Here is a 7,500-nt window from a genome sequence, read left to right as displayed (position 1 = left end):
TGGTCAACTTGTCAAATGAAGGATGTCATAACATGGAATGGAATCAAACAGTCGAGAAAGGTACATCATTGAGTTCATCTACTTCACTGTATCACCTAGAATACATCCAGATGGACCAATGCCTTATTTCTCAGCAAGCTGAATTTGGCCATTATCGTTTCATATTGTAATTTGACTATTACTAACTACGAAGGATGCTAATGCTCTCTCTCTCTCTCTCTCTCTCTCTCTCTCTCTCTCTCTCTCTCTCTCTCTCTCTCTCTCTCTCACTTGCATTTATGACCCTGAACCTAAGAACCCCAAGTTAGACCCTATCCTCCTGCCAACTTGGTCTCACGCAACCTGAAACATCTATCAGCAGCTGGTGACTATCTATCAGGCCACATGAGAAAATATGTCTTCCAGAGGCCATTCGGGGTAAACATACCACAGCCAGTGGCCATCCCAGAACTACACACCCTGAGCATTTACTGAGCTTGTTTAGTCATTCCGAGTATTTCTACTGCAAACCTGGCACCTACGTTATGACCCTTCATGCTTGCCGTAATCCTAGCTCTTACCACAACGGGCAATTTGTCATAAGTCTTAAATGGCCAAACAAATGGCAATACCAAGATACTGGCAGTGGTGGTGGTTTGTAGTGGTGGTCAAATAGACTCTCTGTCTAGTATCCTGTCTTTAGTGGTCTCGTCTCCATGAGGACATCCTATTGGAGAGAAGGTTCTGGAGAAGGTTCTATTCACCTGCACACACTGGACTAAGATGACCTGAATATGTTTAAGTTGGAGCTACCAACCCAGAAAATGAGTGGCTTAGTGTCAGAACGGAAACTACTTAGACAGGGATCAGAAGCCAACAGTGGTCACGTCTCCATGAGGACACTGTCTAATAAAGGTATCCTGTTCTCCCCCTAGCTGATGTACCAGAAGAACCCATGTTTGGCAATCTATGATGGTCAACATCAAGCCATTAAATTACTGGAAGCAATTCAAACCCTAACTCTCGGCAAGAAGGTTTTGAAGAAGAAGGTTCTGGAGAAGATAGTTCTGAAGAAGAAGGTTCTGTAGAGGAAGGTCCTGGAGAAGAAGGTTCCTGGAAAGGATGTTTTCAAGGGGTTCTTCCACAACTGCTATTCACCTGCACATACTGGACTATGATGATCTAAAGACGTGTAAGTTGGAGCCATCAACCAAGCAGCAGCTACAGAAAACGGGTGGCTTCGTGGCGACAAGGATCAGAAAGAAGGCCACCGACAGAAGCGAGGCCTGGTGAGGTCATTTCATTTCCACGAAAGAAGCGAGTGGAAAAAAAACGAAGTGAACAGAAAAGAGCAAGAAACCAGAGACGGAGAAGAAAAGGCGGTAAAAGAGGAAGATGAAGATGGAGGCATTGAGAGTGAGACAGATGGAGATCGAATCTGCCCTGAATGTAAACTATTGAAATGGCAGCTGTGTTTAGTTTGTTCTGCTGCCTGTGTTACAGATTGCACACACACACACACACACACACACCACACACATACACACATAAAAAGTGGACGGAGTAAAGGAACATACAACAGCACTTAAACACACAGTTACGCACAGACTTCTTCCTGCCTACAGATGTAATAATATTAGGTCTAAAATGTCTGTGTGTGTGTGTGTGTGTGTGTGTGTGTGTGTGTGTGTGTGTGTGTGTGAGAGACAAAAACAGAGATAGAGACAGAGTGTAATAGAGAGAGAGAGAGAGAGAGAGAGAGAGAGAGAGAGTGTGTGTGTGTGTGTGTGTGTGTGTGTGTTCATGTTCCTGGGAATCTGGCAAGAGCTAAAATTCCATGTCTCAGTGGAACAATGGTCCGATTAGCTTTTTTGGCTCTCTGAATCTCTCTCTCTCTCCCCACACACACACACACACACACGCACACACACACACACACACACACACACACACACACACACACACACACACACACACACACACACACTTCTACTGTTCACACTCACACATTACAGAGACCTCTGTTTTTCTTGTTTCATTGTCCTTATAAATATCATACATACAAGAGATGAAGTAGTGTGTGTGTGTGTGTGTGTGTGTGTGTGTGTGTGTGTGTGTGTGTGTGTGTGTGTGTGTGTACTGTAAAACTGTGTATACACAGGAGTCCTATGGCTCTGTGGAACAATCGAAGATCGCCAACCGAGACTTGTCTGGCTCTCATATAAGCACACACACACACACACACACACACACACACACACACACACACACACACACACACACACACACACACACAGGTTTGGTAATACCTCCACCCCTCTGACTCTTTTCCAAATAAGAACTGTGTCAGTGTCAGCACTTCTGAGTCACAAGTCAGGCCAAACAGCTGCACACACACACACACACACACACACACACACACACACACACACACACACACACACACATATATATATATATATATATATATATATATATATATATATATATATATATATATATATATACGTGCAAAAACACCTCGTTGGGACAGGGAGTGACTAGAAAAGACTTCTAGGCCCCCAAAATGAAAAAATTGTGTGTAAAGATTCTCAGAATCCAAATCTTTCTCATGTACATGAAGAACATCATGAAGAACTTCTGTACAAAACACGTACATGATGAACTTCATACCTCATATAATGTAATACACTAATTTCGGAGTGATTGTAACTAACATCTATGTCTCTGCTAAATAACTGGTCATTCAACAATTACTGGACAACATCTCAATTTTTTTTAGCTTGTTCTATAGTATCCAGGAACAAATTGTGGGTGACCTACCACGAAGCTACCACCATCCATGATGGTTAAGATGCTTGACTTCTGATCAGAAGCTTGTGAGTTTAAATCCCAACACCACCAAGCCAATGCCCCTGTGCACTATGCCAACTTCATGAAAATATGCTTTCCATAAGTTGGAAAATGTGGAAGATCTCCTGCTATGGAGCTCCAGCACTATTGAACACCTTAGGGATGAATTCTAACATCAATCCAGGCCTCCTCACCTCACCTCACCTCACCTTTACCAGTACCTGACTTTACTAACACCCTTGTAGTGGAATGAAATCTCTGCAAATCTTAAAATCTTCAATAAATCTAGTGGAACATCTTTCCAGAAGTGTTATAACAGGAAATGGGGACTTACTATGGAATGGGAGGTTCAGAAAGAAGTACATATCAATCTTCCATGAAGAAATGCTTTCCATCAGTTGGAAGATGTGGAAGATCTCCTGCTATTGAGCTCCAGCCCTATTCAACACTATTGGAAAGAATTGGAACTGCACCCCAGGCCTCCTCACCTCACCTCCATCAGTACTTGACTTTCGTAACACTCTTTTGTTGCTGAATTAAACCTCACACATCTCCACCAAATGTAGTGGAACATCTTTTTAGAACAGTGGAGCTCATTATAAGAGCACATTGAGACTAAATGTGGAATGGGATGTTACAAAAGGGTCCACAAATTTTGGTCCATGTGCAGTTTTGCATGTGGAAAAAATTGATAATCGTTTTTTTTTTTGTGCGAGTTCGGATGTTTCAGACACCAAGGTTTTGCTAGGAATGTAACCAATGGTCACTGGTACCTGATTAGCTAGCTATTTTAAACGTAGCTTTCTGCTCAAACCTTAACTGTAACACAACTAGCTTATTTAATACCTAGCTCCTACCAGCTAGCTAGCCTTGAAAGACCGCTTAGTGACTTAGCCAATCAGATCCCAGGCTCCTGGAAAGCATTCAAGTGGGTGAATAGAAAACAAACCAAACACTTGCACACCTCACATTGGCCAAAGTGGCCTTGCTGCTATTTTCCTTTCTCAGTGTGTGTGTGTGTGTGTGTGTGTGTGTGTGTGTGTGTGTGTGTGTGTGTGTGTGTGTGGGTGTGTGGGACAAGTATTTGATGGAGCGCTAGCAGAGACAATAGGTGAGTAGCGGGAAAGAGCTTCTCTCCTTTCACCTGTCAATCACAGAGCATGGCCCCGGCCACTCGTAGCCTCGGGGCAGGACACGTTACACACTCTCTCTCTCTCTCTCTCACACACACACACACACACACACACACACACACACACACACACACACACACACACAGTGATGATGTAATTTCTGTGGCATTACACGCACCTTTCACTTGTAAAATTTAATACGTAACCTATAATACTGTATATTTAACAACACACACACACACACACACACACACACACACACACACACACACACACACACACAACACACACCATTCTCTGTCACACAAAATAACAAATGTAAACAAGCTTCCCTAGTTCATACACACACACACACACACACACACACACACACACACACACACACACACACACACTACAGCTGCCTAGTTGCCCATTGTGTGTGTGTGTGTGTGTGTGTGTGTGTGTGTGTGTGTGTGTGTGTGTGTGTGTGTTTGTGATAGCAGACAGGGATTAGTTGTCACGGTTACGATGAGCACATGCTCCATCAGCTTTCAAATGCTGCGTCTTCTTCCTAGAACCCTAATCCCTAATCCCTAATGCTTCAACCCTAAACTATTAACTCTTTAGTCTTAACACAAAGACATTCTAACTAGTCTAGTCTAGACTAACCTAAACCTTCACTAGTACTTAGCATCCAATATCATCTAATTGTGGTAATCATGTTCTGGCAGCATCCACTCTTCAGCATCAGTTCCTCTAGGTCCACTTGCAAAGTTTTTGAAGGAACTCCCCAGGTATTTTAATTCAAAACCCTTGGAGAACAAACCACAGATCTTCTAAAGATACAGGCTGCCACAAATCCTTCTGTCTCCTCACATAACCCCAGACAGACTCGATGATGTTCACAGACTCTGTTAGGGCAAAAATCACTTCCAGGCCTCCTAGTTCTTCTCTCTGCTAAAGATAGTTCTTAATGATGTCGGCTGTATGATTTAGCTCCGGTCCTGCTGAAGAAAATTCTTAATGGTACTGCATGATGCAATAAATGACACCATTAATCCTGATCAAATCTCCAATTTCTTTTGCAGAAATGCAGCCCTGAACTTGCAAGCAACCGCCACCATGCTTTACTGGTGCATGCAGATCCTCATTACAGTACCGCTCTTGAAATTGCTGCAATTTCCATCAGGAGGGACAAGGATGGAGGACAGGATTAGAAACAAGTTTGTTGGAGAGACAGAACAGGTAGGATGTTTTGGAGACAAGGCAACAAAGGGGCAATGAGATGGTTTGATCATGTCCAGAGGAGGGACATGGGGTATATCAGTAGAAGAATGCTGAGGATGGAGGAAAACTGGAAGGTTATGGAGGAGGTTGAGGGATGTGGTGGGGAAAGATATGCAGGTAGTCAGTTTAAAAGAGGTAGATATGCGTGATATGGAGTTATTGCTTGAAGGTTATGAAGAATTTTGAAACACACGGGGGAGCCTCGAAATTTTGAAAAAAAAAAAACAAGAAGAAAGGACTGGCAGAAACTTAACAAATGAAACACCAGTGTTTCCCATGTTATATTTTTTTCTCACGTTATTTTCTGAACACTGTGTGTGTGTGTGTGTGTGTGTGTGTGTGTGTGTGTGTGTGTGTGTGTGTGTGTGTGTGTTTGAGGATGAACACTAAAGTTTGATAGGGTGGGGTTTTAGGAGGAGGTTAGAGGAGGGGTTTGAGTTACACCTCCACAAAAGAGATAGAGAGAAAAGTGGAACAGTAACAGAGGAGTGTAACGGAGGGGCTGAAATGGACTCATTGTGTTGGGAATTGTGATATTGGGTTACCCACACACACACACACACACACACACACACACACACACACACACACACACACACACACACAAAACCAATGATAGAGAGAGACAGTCTGGGGTTGCAGCTCTAAAATGGTAGATGGCTCCTCCGTCAACAGCTCGGCACAAAAGTCGACTTGAAAGGGTGTGTGTGTGTGTGTGTGTGTCCAGGTCACGGAATGTGAAATGATGTGAACTACCAGCAGGTTTGTAATATCATCAGGCTAAGAATAGGAACGACACAAAAGACAATACACACACACACACACACACACACACACACATATATATACACAAGGTCTCACGTTCCTCGAGACAGGAGCCACTATAATACAGTAATGACACAACCTGTCATCAGCCATTACAGAGAGAGACAGACAGACGCAGACAGAGAGACAGAGAGACAGAGGGACAGACAGAGCTCAGACACTCTATTGAGAGGTTTAAATTCATGTCTTAATTGCCCAGTTTGGTTGCCCAGTTACCCCGATATCATTGTTAGAACACATTAAGGAACAACAAAGTGGGAGCTGCATAACCAAAGAAAGAGCAAAAACGTGTAATGTAATGAATAAATCATCCAATCAGGGTAAAACACTAAACAGTTGAGCACAGTAAGGTAGCAGAGCAATCAGAGGACTGGGGACGAGAAAGAAACGCAAACAAATTCAGCCCAGGTTCTAAGTTACGCCGTGACTCATGTGACAGTGAAAATCTGGAGGGTTAAGGGTAATATGCTGGGCTGTCAAAACTTACTGTAAAAGCATATCCTCTATCGCTTCATGAAATGGGAAGTAAATGTTTTCCTATAGTGAAGTCAAGGGAAGACTCTTTTTCCTGTTTTTCTGACCTCACTTCTTGTCCACTCTCATATACCAGAAAGAGAGACAGATGGTATAAAGTATTACATTTGATTAAAGTTAAATATTGAACTTATGTATCAGGAAACGTTTCCAAGCATCAACGGTCCAAGGAATATCCGTCCTCACAAACAACACACACAACACTAAACACACAATACGCGTCATTAACTACTGTGTGCAATTGTTGACTGTCTTTTCATCTGTGATGACGTATAAACATGAGGTCCTTGATGTCCCGTTGAACTTTCCAAGTCAGTAACCTTACAGCTTTACCTCAAGCTGATACAAATCTCTAAAATTCATTCATTCATTCATTCATTTTCTCCCGCTAATCCGTAATTCGGGTCGCGGGGGCAGCAGTCTAAGCAGGCCCCCGCCTTCGACTGCTGCCCAATCCTCACAGCACCGTCCCTTACTGTCCCTCCTGCAGGTGGTGAGCCCACGGGAAGAATCTCTAAAATTGAAATTGCTAAATAAACCTCACCTTATAGATGATTACACAATTTTTTTTTAATCCATTCTTTTGGAGCACCCATACTGCTTGTGGTGTCCTTTGATTGTCAACTGCTGTTACCTTCTGACATACCAAAACAAAGCATTGAGCAGCACTGTGGCTAACATTAGCTAGCTGCAAACTATCTAAAAACTGATTTGAACTGATTTGGAGCTATTTTTACCTCAGGATTTGTAGCTTTAATGAGCTATTCAAGTTAATAAAGTTAGAAAAACGTCCACAAAAACACCAGAGGTTAGTGTATTAATGAAAAAATTACAAACTGCACCTGTATTTGAATAAAAATGTTGGAAAACATTTTATTTTAATAACTTACACTCAATTTTTTCCTTA

This window comes from Silurus aristotelis, assembly GCF_946808225.1.
Source record: "Silurus aristotelis genome assembly, chromosome: 8".
Taxonomy (NCBI): Eukaryota; Metazoa; Chordata; class Actinopteri; order Siluriformes; family Siluridae; genus Silurus; species Silurus aristotelis.
This window is presented reverse-complemented; position numbering follows the sequence as displayed.